This window comes from Petaurus breviceps, unplaced genomic scaffold, assembly GCF_028583685.1.
Source record: "Petaurus breviceps papuanus isolate PSGF00001 unplaced genomic scaffold, PetGlider_PUasm1.0 173, whole genome shotgun sequence".
NCBI lineage: Eukaryota > Metazoa > Chordata > Mammalia > Diprotodontia > Petauridae > Petaurus > Petaurus breviceps.
Genome location: NW_027185759.1, coordinates 15,832,431 through 15,848,386, shown reverse-complemented (window position 1 = coordinate 15,848,386; position 15,956 = coordinate 15,832,431). Strand labels below are relative to the sequence as shown.

General features: G+C 40.4%; 1 long non-coding RNA gene across 2 annotated transcripts; it reads right to left on the bottom strand.

The window, feature by feature from the left end:
* Positions 1 to 7,332: 7,332 nt before the first annotated feature.
* Positions 7,333 to 15,700, bottom strand: LOC138157709 (uncharacterized). Of its 2 annotated transcripts, none has more exons than XR_011167437.1 (2): positions 15,502 to 15,700; positions 7,333 to 12,131 (listed from the first exon to the last, which is right to left on the bottom strand). It is a non-coding gene; the product is annotated as an uncharacterized lncRNA (long non-coding RNA). The 2 variants fall into 2 exon arrangements; XR_011167438.1 differs by having other exon boundaries at positions 15,506 to 15,700.
* Positions 15,701 to 15,956: the final 256 nt, after the last annotated feature.

Sequence of the window (15,956 nt, the reverse complement as noted above, 5' to 3'; positions counted from 1 at the left end):
CCTTCCCTTCCCTCCCTTGGCCACCACACTAGGACGAGCCCTGGTTGCTGTGTACCTAGCCTATTCCAGTAGCTTCCTAACCAGGCCCTCAGTCTCAACTGTCCTTTTTCTTTAATTCATCCTTCTCTTTTTTTGCTTAAAAAATTTATTGTGATCTTAATCATGAACAGGCACACATTTCAATATACAAAGAACAGTATGAGAAAGCCTACAGAACCATCCTCAGAATGGTTTAAATGCATAAAATGAAATACTAGAATTGGAACCCAACGTTTTAAAAATGAATGTTAAAATTGTTTTTACATGTAACTGGGGAAAAATAAAAGAGATGAAAGGGACATAGATAGGTTGCTTTTCTTGCTACTTTGTTAAAATATCTACATTACAAATATATCAATATAAATGCACAAGGTAGTAATTATGAGAAATACGTTTCCTTTAAAAACCAGCCAAACTGTAAATAACACTAGAAATTCAATGTCTTGTGTAATCCTTTTTCTAAAACAATCAATCCCAAAGAACTAATGATGAAGCACAATATCTGCCTCCAGAGAAAGAACTGATAGTTTGGATACACATAGAAGCATGCTATTTTTCACTTTCTTCTTTATTGTATACAAGTCTTCTTGTACAAAATTACTAATATGGAAATGTTCTACATAATCGCACGTATATAACCTATATCTGATTGCTTACCATCTCAGGGAGGGGGAAGGGAAAGGAGGAGGAAGGGATAGAATTTGGAACCCAAAATTTTAAATAAAAATGTTTAAAAGAAAGGAACTCCTACTAAAAGAACCCAGCAGTAGACCTGACAGAACTTGTCACCTATCACCCTGCACCCCATCTGCCTTTGAGGTCGCCTGCTTCCATCTCCAGCATTTTGTCACAAGAGGTCTCGTCATGTTTTCTAGCCATGCATTCTGCCTCCTTTACCAAAGAGTCTAACACCCGGTTTCCAGTCTTCCCCAACTCCTACACTCACAGGAGGGAATCTGAATATCCCCATTGCTCATAATCTCTTGTCCTTGTGCTTCCCCTGCAGCCTCACTTCTGCACTGGGAACTCCCACCTGTCACCCTGCACCTCAGTGGAGCACCCCTTTCTGGCCTCCCTTTGTCCCTTTTCCAGTGCTGACTCAGTGACTGACCAATTCAATTCTTTGTTATTCTTAACCCTCGAAGCTACTCTCCCCTTGTCCCCATCCCACTAACAACTAGGGGCCAACTAAGTTCACTCCAAAGTTATCTAATCCCAACCAGGCTCTCATTGCTCTGTAGTTGGCCTCTAATTCTTTCTCAATTGATACCTCCCACAAGAGCTATTCAAAATCTTCTCTTCTCCAGCCCCCATACTACCCCCTCTACCCTCCTTCACAAAGGAACTCTCCTCTTCATGGAGAAAAGAGGGTCCAACCAAAGTGAGTTTCCTTTTCTCCCTTATTTCAACCCTCAAAACTCCTCTCCATCAATCTCCAGCCTTCCTCCTTTGGTCCAGCCTCTAAAGAAGCCTCCCTGCCAAAGCTCTTTTTTTTTTTTTTTACTTCTTCACCTTAGTAATTCCCACTGGGGCCCCTGAGGTCCTGAAGAGGCAATGCCCACTACACCTAAGCCTGGCTATAGTCATAGTACATTTCATTCCAAAGCCACCTCCCCCTGGGCCCTTTATAGTTATGGAACTATAATATAATCAACTGCCATTTATCCTGGAAAGGGTAAGTCAACCTGCTTCCCCTGGGGCTCCACTCCAGGAGCTTTCCAAATCAAACCTCCCTTCCTGGTCACCGCTCCCCAAAGGTATTCTTCATCAAAATGAAATTCCTCGATTGCTGGGATCGTTTGGGTTTTTTGTTTTTTGTTTTTAACTTTTGTTCACTTAGCACAGTGCTCAACACAGTCTTGCAGCTTAATGTTTCCATACTGGAAGGCTGCCATATATGCAAGTACCATCAGTTTGCCAAGAATGCACCATCCACAGAGAAGATACTAGGGATCTGCTTCTGGGAGGCTGAAGGTCTGGAGCACGCATGAACTTTTTGCACTGAACTAGCACGTGTTTCGGACAAACCTTTTTCCATCGACTGAGGAAGAACTGGCAAAATCTTCAAGACAATCTGACTTGAGCACCAGCTGGGGCTTTTTGTAGCATTTGAGTCTAAGGTGAAAAGTGACTCGACTTATACCAAGAGGTAAAGGGGGAGGCTCCTCAGCTAGGTAAGTGGCACAGCTGATAGAGCGTTAGGCCTGGAGTCAAGAAGACCTGAGTTCAAATCTGGTCTCATACACTTACTAACTCTATGACCCTGGGCAAGTCACTTGACCCTGCTTGCCTCAGTTTCCTCATCTGTAAAACAAACTGAAGAAGGAAATGGAAAACTACTCCAGTATGTCTGCCAAGAAAACCTCATATAGGGTCAGGAAGAGTCAGATATGACTGAAATGACCAAACAACAAGGAACAGTCAATAAGTCAGGCAGAATGAAGAGACATCAGTGTTAAGAAAACCCAGACCAAAGTATCCAGGAGGATAGGGTGGTCAACCCTGTCAAACTTGGCAGAGAGTTCCAGAAAGACAGAGATGGAGAAAAGGCTATCAGAGCTAGCAGTTCATGAGAACACAGGTAACTTTGAAAAGAGCAGTCAGATTAAGAAGGGAGTGAATGGAGAAGAGAAGGTAGTATTTTCTAGGAGTTTGTCTCTGAAAGAGAGAAGAAATGAAGGAGGACAGCTTGAGGGGATGGGAGGGTCAAGTGAGGATTTTTTTTTTAAGGATGTGGAAGACCTGCGCCAGGAGACAGAGAGGCTCAAGATTAGGGAAAGGTTTGAAATAATTGTTAAAAAGCAGTCTCACTTTATAAGAGTGACTATATCTAATGCTACTCTTTTTCACATTCCATAGTAATAAAATTAACTTATTCAAAGTACTAATTGCCATTTAGCTAATCAATCTCAAAATCATTCTGTATTTAAGGTAATACTTTTCTGGTTAATAATAATCAAGAATGGGCAGCTAGGGGATACAATGGACATAAGCCAGACTTGGAGTCAGGAAAAGTACCTTCTTGAGTTCAACTCTGGCCTCTGACACTTACTAGCCATGTAACCCTGGACAACTCACTTCACCCTGTTTGCCTCAGTTTCCTCATCTGTAAAATGAGCTGGAGAAGGAAATAACAAACCACTCCAGTATTTCTGTCGATAAAAACCCAAATGGGGTCACAAAGAGTCAGACATGACTGAAAACATCTACATAACAACAACAAAATTACCTTTCTGGTTAATAGTGACCAAGAATAATAAACAATGGTATTTATAATAAAATTATTGAAATTATAAATGAAATTACAATAAACACTTTAATAATCTGTTCAACATGAATTAATGAGGAAAAATGCTACTAGACTATGAAGTGATACATGATTCAGACTTTTCTGCAATTCCAACTTTTTTCCACCAGAGGTGGCTAGTCATCTTTATTGAGTTTTTCCAAATAAAATGCAATGATGTTTTTAAATGGAAAATAAAATTTTCTGCAGGAATCAATACCATGCTAAAAACAGTAATATTTGGGTTTTCAGTCATCGTGTATAAACCAATTTAATAATGTTATTTGAGCATTTTTATAGTGATAAGTACAGCATCAGGAAAAAATACATGTTTAATATGGATAAAGATAGTTTATGCATCATATAATGATGCATTCTAATTAAGTTTTCACAAATTGAATTTTTTCAAATCCAGTAAGGAATAACTACACAATTAAATGATGAATCATTCTGTTAAGCAACATTTTATAATGCAAACTACCATTACATAATTTCCAATATTACAAGTTCCAATTTCTGAATATCAGGTTTTCTTAAAGCAGCTTATACCTGTACATCATGACTATAAAGACAATGACCCCATTAGCTTCTGTGTTGGAGACAATTACGATATGTCACAATGGAGGTGATTTTCAGTGTCTGTTCCCTGGCATCCTTTTCCCCACTTTTCCAAGCAAGATTGAAAGACAGAAACCAGAACTTCACCATCCAACTTTTGAAAGGTCAATAACCTCTAGTGAAATGGAAAATATTTCAACATTTGATCACTATTTAAAATTTTCATTTGCCTACTGTTGCAGCAAGCACCCCAGTGTCCCCAGGGTGCCTGCTCACACAGGTTCTTGGATCTGCTTTGTTAAAGGAAAGCAACTCAAAATGGGTTAACAAGCTTACTTTAATCAGTCAGACATATATCGTTTACCTTGTTCAGGAGAAAAGGTCAGCACCCTGAACCTCAAAGTATACAGGCATAATTATCAAGACAGAAACATCAAGTAGACAGATTTCTAAACTGTCCAACCATTACATCCATACCCAGTCAACATCTGGGTTTCCACATTCTGGGTTTTTCAAAGCCGGGGGACTCTCAACAACGGCTTCCCAGAATTCAGATCAAATCACAGAACACTTCTCAAAGTGAGTCCCAAAACAAAGCTCCCCATCAGGGCTTATATAGCCTTCTCCTGGCTCAGAGAATGTAACAACCTTATTGACCCACTGGCCAATCAAAAAGTATCTACTGAAAAACAAGCCTCCCTCCCCAGGCTTCTGGTGCACTTTAGCCTAGGGGCAGGGAAGATCTTTAAAATTTACATTCGCATTACACCTACCTAAGTTAAAAAACTTAATAAGTACAACTCTCAATTTTACAAACTGAACATCCAAAATAAGCCCTCTTCACAGTACTCAGTGCACAGAGATGGCCTGGAAGTCTGGGAGGTTGTAGAATATATTTAATTTAGTCACCAACTTTGGCAAGATATGACCTAGATTAGAATTAGCTGCATCAACACAGAATTGTGCAATGAGGAAAGGCCCATGAAGAGAGGGACACAAATGTTTAACTCTACAATGTGACTCTCAATGATTTATATATCCAAATATAGGTCCACAATGAATGGCAGAGGCTAGGAAGTCTCTTAATTTTTCATGGAAAAAGATGTATAGAATCTTCATATGCTGGCATAACGAAGAATTCTACCTAAGATATGGTGTGCCAGATGATTGAATTAATTTAAGGTGTTGGGTACCGGGTGTTTAATAAATGTTAAATTGAACTGGTAATGTACAAAAGGTGCAATGAAGCAATAATCAACAACAGGACCACCCAACTTACAGACTGGATCTCATTGTACTATGATTTGTTGGACAGGAGGCCAAGAACTTTGAATAAGTCACGTTTCATTATGTGAGCAGAAATGGAAATATAAGGAACAAAATAATGAATGACAGTATTCAATAGATTTATACTCTCAATGGACTAAGAACTGATGGATCTACAGATGCATTTAGCATCAAGGGAATAACCCCTGTCAACACTGTCATGGTTGTCTCCATGTTGCCAAGCTGCTCAGGGTGAACTGTATTGATGGAATTTGGTATTGGCAATGCTTTAATCAAATTCATTAAGCAGACTCAGCTTTTGTCCATATATTAAAAAAAGAAGGGTTGAGAAGAAAATAAACATGACAACTCACAGAACTAATGCATGTGAAGGAAATGAAGTGTGCCTGTTTATGAGATGCAGTTTGCTTTTCTATTCTTCTACCAATAATGATAACACCTTGAAATTACATGGTACATTTATTCTTAGGACCTCAAGCTGTTTCCTATGTATTACATCATTTATCTTCACACTGTGTCTGTGAATTAGGTATTATGATAATAGGCATCATAAAATTTATGCAAGTGCAGGTCTCAAAATAAAAGATAGCCAGTAATGATATACATTTAACTGCAAGCTTCAGCCAAACAGCTCTGATGAATCTTAGAATGTTCTTCATGTAGCCTTTCCCATTCAACTCAGCAGACAGCAAAAGGGACACTCCAGGGATGGGGATGTTACATCCCATTAAGAAAACAAAACAAAACTAAATTGTTATTTTACCATTGCAGGGTTCTCCAAGTCATTGTTTCCTACTGTTTCCAAGTTCTGTTAATAGAAAAAAGTTTCCTTTTCCTGAGTGTTTAGATTCTGTGACATATGGCTGACACACAGCAATGTTTTGTTGCTGTGGTTTGGTTGTTTCAGTCACGCCCTACTCTTTGTAACACCACTTGGGGTCCTCTTGGCAAAGATCCTGGAGAGGTTTGCCATTTCCTTATGCAGTTCATTTGACAGATAAAGAAACTGAGGTAAACAGGGTTAAGTGACTTGCCCAAGGTTACACAGCCAGTGTCTGTGGCGGTCTTCCTGACTCCAGACCTGGCATACTGTCTGTTGTGCTACCTAGCTGCCTTAATGTTTTACCAACAGGCTTTCAAATTGTCTGAGGAAGTAGAGTTAGTCATTCAATTCAACTGAACAAATATTAATGGTGAATGAGAGCAGGATCCCTTTACTTTTTAAAAAATTAATTTAAAAAATTTTTGTTACATTTTAAGTTCCATGCAGTCTCCTTCTAGGCCACCATTTAACACAGAGATGGGTTTATGTAAAACCATACTATACACCCTTTTATTTATCAATTCTTTCTCTGGGGGTGGATAGCACCTTCCTTCATATGTCCTTTGTAGCTGATTTGAATATTTATAATACTCAGAATAGCTTAGTCATTCACAGTTACAGAGTATACAATGTTCTCTTTGTTCTGCTCATTCCCCTCTTCATTATTTCATGCAAGTCTTTCCATGGTTTTCTAAAATCAACCTAGCCATCATTTCTCATAGCATAGTGATATTCCATCATAATCATATACCACAACTTGTTTGGTCATTCTCTAATTGATGAACTTCATCTCAATTTCCAGTTCTTTACCACCACAAAGAGAACTTCTATAAATATTTTAGAACATATAGGTCCTTTTCCTTTTTCTCTGATCACCCTGAGAAACAGGCTTAATAGTGGTATTGCTGGGTCAATGGGTATTCAAAGTTTTATATCTCTGGGCATAATTCCACATTGCTCACCAGAATGGCTGGATCACTTCACAGTTCCACCAACAGTGTGTTCATGCCCTAATTTTTTCCATATCCCCTCCAAAATTTGTCATTATTCCCTTCTATCATTTTAGCCAATCTGATAGATATGCGGTAATACCCCAAAGCTATTTTAATTTGAATTTCTCTGATCAAAATAATTTAGAACATTTTTTCATATGACTACAAATAGCTTTGATTTCTGCATCCAAAAACTCCCCATTCATATCTTTTGGTCACTTTTCAATTAGGAAATGATTCACATTCTTATAAATTTGACACTATTCTCTATATATTTCAGATGTTAGACCCTTACCTGAGAAACTGTCTATAAATTATTTTTTCCCAATGTTTTGTTTTCCTTCTAACCTTGGTTACATTGGTTTTATTTGCACACACCTTTTTTAATTTAACGCAGTGAAAATTATCCAGTTTACATCTCACAATGCTCTTACTTATTCATAAATTACTCTCCTATCCATGTCTGATAAGTAATGTAGTCCACATTCTTCTAATTTACTCTTATCTCCTTTTATATCTAGACCATATATCTATTTTTGACCTTATCTTGGTAAATGGTGTAAGATATTGATCTATACCCAAATTCTGCCAGACTACTTTTCAGTTTTCCCATTTTTTACCATACCATATTCTTATTCCCAAAGCTTAAATCTTTACATTTGTCAAACACAAGGTTACTATAATCATTCACTACTGTGTATCGTATGTCTACTCTGTTCCATTGACCACCTTACTATTTCTTAGCCAGTGTCAGATAGTTTTGAGAATTATTGCCTTATATTACAGTTTACAATCTGGTACTGCTAGACTTCCTTCCTTTACATCTTTTCAAAATTCTTTTGATATTGTTGACTTTTTGTTCTTTCAAATTAATTTCATTTTTTCTAGCTCATTAAAAAATAATTTAATTATGATGACATTAAATAAGTAGATTAGTTGAGGTAGAATCATTTTTATTATTGGCTCTCCCACTCCTGAACAATTAATATGTCCTCAATTATTTAAATCTGACTTTATTTTTATAAAAAGTTTTAGGTTTATCTTAGCAGATATATTCCTTTATGTTATCCTGTCTACAGTTATTTTAAACAGGATATCTTTTACTATCTCTTCTTGCAGAGTGTTGATAATGTATAAAAATGCAGATGATTTACATGGGTTTATTTTATATCCTGCTACTTTCTAAAATTATTGTTTCAAGTAGCATTTAAGTTGAATCTCTAGGATTTTCCAAGTACGTCTTATCGTCTGCAAAAAAACTAGTTTTATTACTTCATTGCTCATCCCAATTTCTTTTTCTTCTCATTGCTTTACTAGCATTTCTAATACAATATTAAATAATACTGGTGATCCAGGCATATACAGAATACAGGCATCCTTGTTTCACTTCTGATGATATTATAAAGCCTTCCAGCTTATCTCCATTGCAAATAATGCTTACTGGTGGTTTTAGGTAGATGCTTCTTATCATTTCAAGGAAAAGTCCATTTATACCTACACTTTCAAGCGTTTTTCATATGAATATTGTATCTTATCAAAAGCTTTTTCTGAATCTATTGGTATAATCATATGATTTTTTGTTACTGATATAATCAATTATGTTATTATCTTTCCTTATATTAAACCATGGCTCCATTCCTGATATAAAATCCCACTTGGTCACAATGTATAATGTTTATGGATTCCTTCTTTCCTCCTTACCCCCCCTCTCCCTTCCTCTCTCCCTCCTTCCACGTAAGAAATCATACACTTATATGTGGTGCTTCGCCCAAAGGAATATAAATTTCTTGAAATAGAAATCTGGGAAACCAGGCTTTGAGAAAGCCCATTGGGATTCAAATAGAGCTACTTGAAACCCAAATCACCCTGATTCTCACTGGACAACAATGGGTCTCAATCCAAGCCCAGTTGGTCATTGTTTGGGTTTTGTTGGCTTAGAATGAGTGTAAATAGGAATTATTTCTCTTCTGGACAGAAAGCCTGAGGGTCTTTCCATCCCAGATTGATTTTTTTTTTTTTTTGGAGTAGGTAAACCTAAAGAGGCCACTTTTCGCCTCATTTCTTACCTAGTTTTAATCACGGAATGGGGGTTGCTTCAGACAAACTGAAACCAGGGAAAGACCTTAGCCTTAAAAAGGCCAAGGCCTCCCAGTGCATCCAGAGCCATCTCTAGTCATCCTGACCCAAGTCTTGCCACTGGACCCAGAGCGGAGCTGACTTTGCACAGCTCGGCCTCACTTAAATTCAACTCACTTGCAAGTCAAGACATAGCCTTCCTGATTTAGCGGGTCCTCTGGCAGACCAAGGACAAACAACAACCCAGCTGGTGTTTTATTGTCGAGGGTTCCGCATCCACACTCGGGAGTGGAACTGGCCTGCAATTGTGCTTTTGCTCCTTTTGGTTATTGGTACCACATTTATTTCATGGAAAGAGCTCGGCAGGATTCTAACTTCTTACCTTTCGATAGTCTCATACTGCAATTAGCTGATCTTGAAATATTTGTTCAAATTCGCTCGTAAATCCATCTGGTCTTGAAGCTTCTTCCTTAGGAAGCTCATTTAGAGTCTGTGGAATTTCTTTTTCTAAAATAGATTTAGATATTCTATTTCCTCTTCAATTTATATTCTAGTAAATCCTCTGCCACTTCACTTAAACTGTTCAATTTATTGGCATAGAATTGGGCAAAATAACTCCTAATAATTGCTCTGATTTCATCTTCATTAATTAACCTTTTGATTTTTGATATTATTTTTCTTCTTTTTAAAAATCATATTTACCAATGCTTTATCTAGTTTACTGTATTTTTTCATGAAATCAACTTCTACTTCTATTTATTGATTCAATAGTCTTCTTACTTTGTTTTATTAATCTCACCTTCAATTTTTAAGATTTCTAATTTGGTATTTAATTGGGGATTTAAAATTTTTTTCTAGGTTTTAAAAAACTGCATACCCAATTCTTTGATTTGCTCTATTTTGTAAATGTAAGCATTTAGAGATATATTACTGTTTTTGCTGCATCCCATATGTTTCGGTATGATATGTAAAAAAAGGATCATAGAAACACAGATTAAAAATTAATTGGAGACTAACCTAATATTAAAGAACAAATCATAGAACCAATAATTTATTAAAAAGAATGAAAAAACTACCAATTTTATTGCATTCATATTCAAAGTTGTAATTACTAGTTGTGTATTCCCCTTCCTCTTAGTTTCCCTCACTGCTCATCCTTCTCTCCCTATCTTTTTATTGCATCTCTCCCTCAAGCACCTAATTTATTTGATTATTGCCTCCCAAATCTGCACCCCTTAGGTCCCTTGCTTATTTCTTTCCCTTGTCCTTCTATTTCTTTGTTTTTTTATTCTGGAAAACTTCATTGTAGGTGGAATGGGAAACAGCTCTTCACAGGAAGTTAGATGATTCCAATTTTGTTGGCAACATCTAAACCATCGTTTTCTGGAGGAAGTCAGACACAGGTCTTCTCTCCATTAGGTCAAATTAGTGTGTTGATCTTGGCCATGTTGACTGGTCATACAGCTTCTTTATGGCCTGCTTGATCTGATGCTTGATGGCCTTGACGTCCACAATTTAGACTAGGGTGTTGTACTCAGTCTTCTTCATAGCAGATTCAGTGGTATAGGGAAACTTAATGATGGTTTAGTGATCAGGCTTGTTTCTCCAAGGGGCATTTTTCCAAAGCTATTTGGGCTGCCTTCAAATGTCTTGGGTCACTGGAACGTTGGGATGTTTGGATTTTCTTTTTGTGGCTATGGACATTTTATGGCTATTGGCACCCTTGAGCACCACCTTCTTGGCCTTCAAGGGGGACAACAGCTTCCTTCTTTGCTTTCAGCGCCATCTTGGGGGGAAAGATGTCCTTCTATTTCTTAATCTGCACAACCTTCTAAGAATTCCTCACTTCTACCTACAGGCCCTCCCATTTCTCTGTAAGTTAAGATGACTTTTATACCCTTCCGAATATTTTATTCCCTCTTTAACCCAGTAGGATAAAAATAAGGTTCTAGTACTACCAGCCCTCCACCCCTCTCCTACTCTCCATTGTTAACAGTTCTTCCATTCACACCTCATTTCTATGAAATAATTGCTCCATTTTGCCTCTCCCTACCGAATTTTTAGAATCATCCTATCATAATCAAATTCAAGCCCAAGCCTTCTATCCATATAAGCTCTTTCAAGCTACCCTAGTAATGATAATATTCTTAAGACTTACAGATTACATTTCACCCTCAAAAAAGGTAAACATTTTGACTTTATTAAATCCCTTATAATTGATCTTTCAATGTTTACCTTATGTTTTTCCTGATTCTTGTAGGTCAATTTTTTTGTTCAGTTCTGATCCTTTGCTCAAGAATACCTGAAAGTCCTTTAATTAAATATAATTTTTTTTCCTTGCAGTATTACACTCACTTTTACTCAGTAAGTTATTCTTGGTTGCAAACCCAGCTCCTTCACTCTTCAGATTATCATGTTCCATGCCCTTCAGTCTTTTAATATACAATTTTTTGTTTTCCTGAATGTAGCACCACAATATTTAGATTGTTTCTTCCTAGTTGCTTGTAATATTTTCTCCTTGACTTGGAGCTATAATTTTTTAGTTATAATGTTACTATGAGTTTTCAACTTGGGACTTCTTTCAAGTGGTGATTGTTGGATTTTTTAGGATTTCTTTACTTTTACTACCATCAATTATTCCTCCATGGAACTACTGAGAAGTGTATCAATTAATCAATTAATAAGTATTCATTAAGCTCCTATGAAACACTGGGGATACAAAGAGAGAGGCAAAAGATCATCCTGCCTTCAAGGAACTCACAATCTACTTGTCAACCAGTTGTGGCTCATTTAAGTTCTCAGGATCCTTATTCCAGTTCTTAGTCCCACTAAGCAACTGGGCAGGCGTTCTCCATCAGGGTTCTAGGGATACATCCCCTGAGGAGCTGGAGGAATTCTTTAATGCCATCCTCAGAATATCCACAAATGTGCTTCCCCACTAAGATTTTCGGTGGAGAATGCTTAGCCAGCCAACCTTAAGCAGCTTTTAGAAAGGAATCAGGATGGCTCAGTAGCTGGAAGTACAGTCTAGCTCTCCCACCACGTCATTCACAAAGATCTAAAAAATAACCTGAAAGTTCAAGAAAAAAAAAATCACAGAAAGTCATTTTTCCAGCCCAATCATCTTAGGAAGACAAACAGAAGCCTTCTAATGTTGCAGAGTGGTTGGGCCATGAGTATGCTGTGTGTTTAGCATTTCAGCAGCCAGAGACTGAAAGGTGGCTAAGCTTGGGCACCTGAGCAAGAAGCCTTGGGTTAGGAAGAGATCCCAGGGGACCCTAGAACTAGCTCAAGGTGCAGGAACAAGTGCCATCTGGCAGCTCGGTCCAATAATGCCCAGTTCCAGGTCACAGATACAGGGTGGACTGAGGAGGGAACCTACACCTAGGCAAAGTGGAACCCTAGTCATGTACTGAGAGAAGAAAAAGTTCAGAAGGGAGAGTAGCACTGATCCCAACAGGAGAATAGGGTCTCAGTGCTACCCTCCAGTCTACCTCTGTGCGGGGCTTTCTGCCTTGGTTATTCTTCAGTTTATTGAAATTTCCAAACAAGAACAAGCCAACAGACCCATACCTAACTGAGGAATTTGCAGAGTTCAGACCAAATGGCTCAGAGGGTGAGCCCCAGATCACATCACTCTGGGATCTGCAATGCTTGCAGCCTGAACTATCTCTGAGATCTTGAAATAATTCAACACAATTCTCCCAAGAAACAGAAGGACGTAAGCAGATGCACAGGCCAGATATGTACCCCAGATGCACCCAGAGCCTGGCCCAAACATCAATTCCAAAATCAGGAAGTAGGTTGGAAGATTAAGCCAATAATTAAAAAAAAAAAAGAATCCCACCACAAGAAACTAAGCTGATAACAGAGATGCTCAAGTCACAAACCCAGAAGAAGAGGATGACTCCAAAACATCAACAAACCAAGCCCCAAAGAAAACCACAGCTTGGAAACAAAGTCAACAGAAGTCCTAGGAAAGATGATGGAAGTTTTTTTTTTTTTTAAGAAGTTAAAAAATGTGATTTATTTTCCTTGTAGATGAAAGAACATTAAAGGAAAAATGAAGGAAGAGAAGGAGGAAAAAGAAAGGAAGAAAGAAAAGAAGAAAAAAGGAAGGAAGGAAGGAAGGAAGGAAGGAAGGAAGGAAGGAAGGAAGGAAGGAAGGAAGGAAGAAAAGAGAGAGAAAAGAAAGAAATGAGAGCTATGTAAGAAGGCATTTTAAGAGAATAGCTTGGCATAAGAGATACAAAACCTTGCACAGGCAACAAACTTCCTAAAAATCAGAATGGACCAAACAGAAGTTAATGACTAGACTGGGTCACACAGCTACTAAGTGTATGAGGCTGGATTTTAATTCAGGTCTTTTTGACTCCAGGCCCAGAGCTCTATCCACTGAGACACTTAACTTTACTAAGTTTATACTGTGCTGAGTCCCTGTCCTCAAGCAGCATACATTTTAGCAGAAGAGTTTACATGTGACTACAAGGTTCATAGGACACAGAGTAAATGAAGGTAATGTAAGAGAGGAGGCTTCAGCTTTGCAGCAAGGGCACTAGAAAAGGCCTTCTGCAGATGGTGGGATCAGAGCTGACCCTTAAATGAAATCAAGGAAGCTGCAGGGCCAAGCATGCCAGGCATGAAGGACACAGGAATGGGGAATAGAGTGGAGTATCTTGTCCAAGAAACTGCAAGCCCAGTGGGAGAGGTTATTGCCTTTTGAACAAACTACACCTGATTTTCTTCCAGAGAACAGACAAATGTTTAGGATTCTTCTATAAGGTGAAGAGCCTGAATTAAGGCCCTGGGAGAGAAAGTGGGGCTCATGGTAAATGGGAGGAAAAAGTTCTGGGGGCTTGTGGTGTTAAGTCAATAAGCATTTAAACATATACTTTGTGCCAGGCAATGAGTTAAATACTAGGGAAACACAAACAGGCAAGAAAGAAAAAACAGTCCTTGTTCTCGAGGAGCTCAGTCTAATGGAAGAGACATGAAAACAACGACATATCATTAAGATATATAAGGGATAAATTGGAGAGAATCTTAGAGGGAAAGTCCCAGGATTAAGGAGCCCTTGGAAAGGTTTTTTGCTGACAGTGGGATTTTTGTTATTTAGTTATTTTCAGTCATGTCAGACCTGGGGATTTTCTTGGCAGAGATACTGCAGTAGTTTGCCATTTCATTCTCCATTTTTACAGATGAGGAAATTGAGGCAAACAGGGTTAAGTGACTTGCCCAGAGATCCATAGTTAGTGTTGGAGGCCAGATGTGAACTCATCCTCCTGATTTCTAGAACTGGTGCTCTCTACGCCACCCAGCTGCCCTTAGGATTTTAGCTAAGACTTAAAGGAAGCCAGAAAGCAGAGATGAGGGTGAATTCAAGCACCGGGAACAGCCAGTGACAATGTTCCAAGGTGGGAGATGAAGTGTCTTATGCAATGAACAGCAAGGAGGCCAGTCACTGAACAGAAGAGGAAGGGGTGGAGGGAAAGAAACCTGAAAGGGGCAGGGGGAAGCAGATTGTGAAAGGCTTTAATGCCAAACAGAAGCATTTTATGAATATTTGATCCTGGAGGTGACAGAGAACCGCTGAAGTTTATTGAAGAGGGGATGATATGGACAGGCCCGTGGTTTTTGAAGACGAAGCCCACTATCGAAGAGCCATGTTAGAAACAGGAAGCTCGGTCAGAAGCCTATTTCATTGTCTGGACATGCACCAGACTGCGGGCAGAATCAGAGGAGAAACATACAAGAGATGGTGCCAGGACTCGTCAACTGACTGAAGCCTACAGGGTGAGGGCCATGGGGGAGTCCAAAGTGCCGGCGCGGGGGACTGGGAGCCTGGCGGTGTCAGTGGCTATGACAGGGAAGGAAGTCAGCAGGAGCAGAGGGCTTGGAGTGGAGCCCGCGACAGCCAGGCCGAGATGTCCCAGCGGGAGCTGCAGACCAGGGACGAGCGCTGGAAGACCATCCGAGAGCCTTCTGCGTGTAGCCGGGCCGAGCTTCTGCGGGCCCCGGGCAGGGCAGCGAGCACAGCCTGGACGAAGACGAAGACGCAGCAGAGGAGAGTGAGGGGAGGTCGGAGAAGGAAGAGGGGATGCCCAGGGGAAGGCGGAGGCTGCGCTGACGGAGACGCCCCAAGGCTCGCGGCAGTCTACAAGCGGTCCGGTGCCCGACAAAGCGAACCCGGAGGTTCGGGGAGACCCGAGGTGGCCAAGCCCGGGGCTCGGGGGCGCCCTTGGCCACTTCGCCTCCGTGCCTCAGTTTCCCCGCCTTTCCGAGGAGGATGACGGCAGAGGTCCCCTGCGGGGCTAGGGGAGGGGAGGCAGGAAGGGTTGCACGTGGAGCAGTCCATCCTTTCTGGGGGTCCTGGGGAACCGCCCGGGGAGGCCTCGGTGCTTCTCATCTATGAAATGCGCACGCGTTAACACACTACCTACCTACCCGGGAAGGTAAGCGCTCGGAGGTCAGGAAAGTCCTATTACAGTACAACCGCCCTCCCCAGGTGACCAGGAGACCGAGGACGCTGTGCGCGTGTCTCTGGATGTGACGTGAACGACGCTCGGCCAATGGAAGCTCACCACGCTCCCCTGCTGCCGACTGGGACGCCGCCAGCCTCGGCGCTCGGCCCCGCCCCCAGACTCCGTGCAGCGGTTAAACGCTCCCGGCAGCCGCCGGCGGCTGAAACAGTCGTTCCGGCCTCGCTTTCCTCCCGCGCTAGGCCGGGAGATCTTCCTGATTGGTCCGCCTGAAACAGGACGGCTTTGAGACCAGGACCACTTCCTGCCGCGCGAGCGCGGAAGTCCTGCGCTGCCGGAAATCATCCAGTGCCTTCGGAATCCTTTCTGGGGAGAGAGACTGGACGGAGCGCGTCGGCCACCGCGGCTGGCGGAGC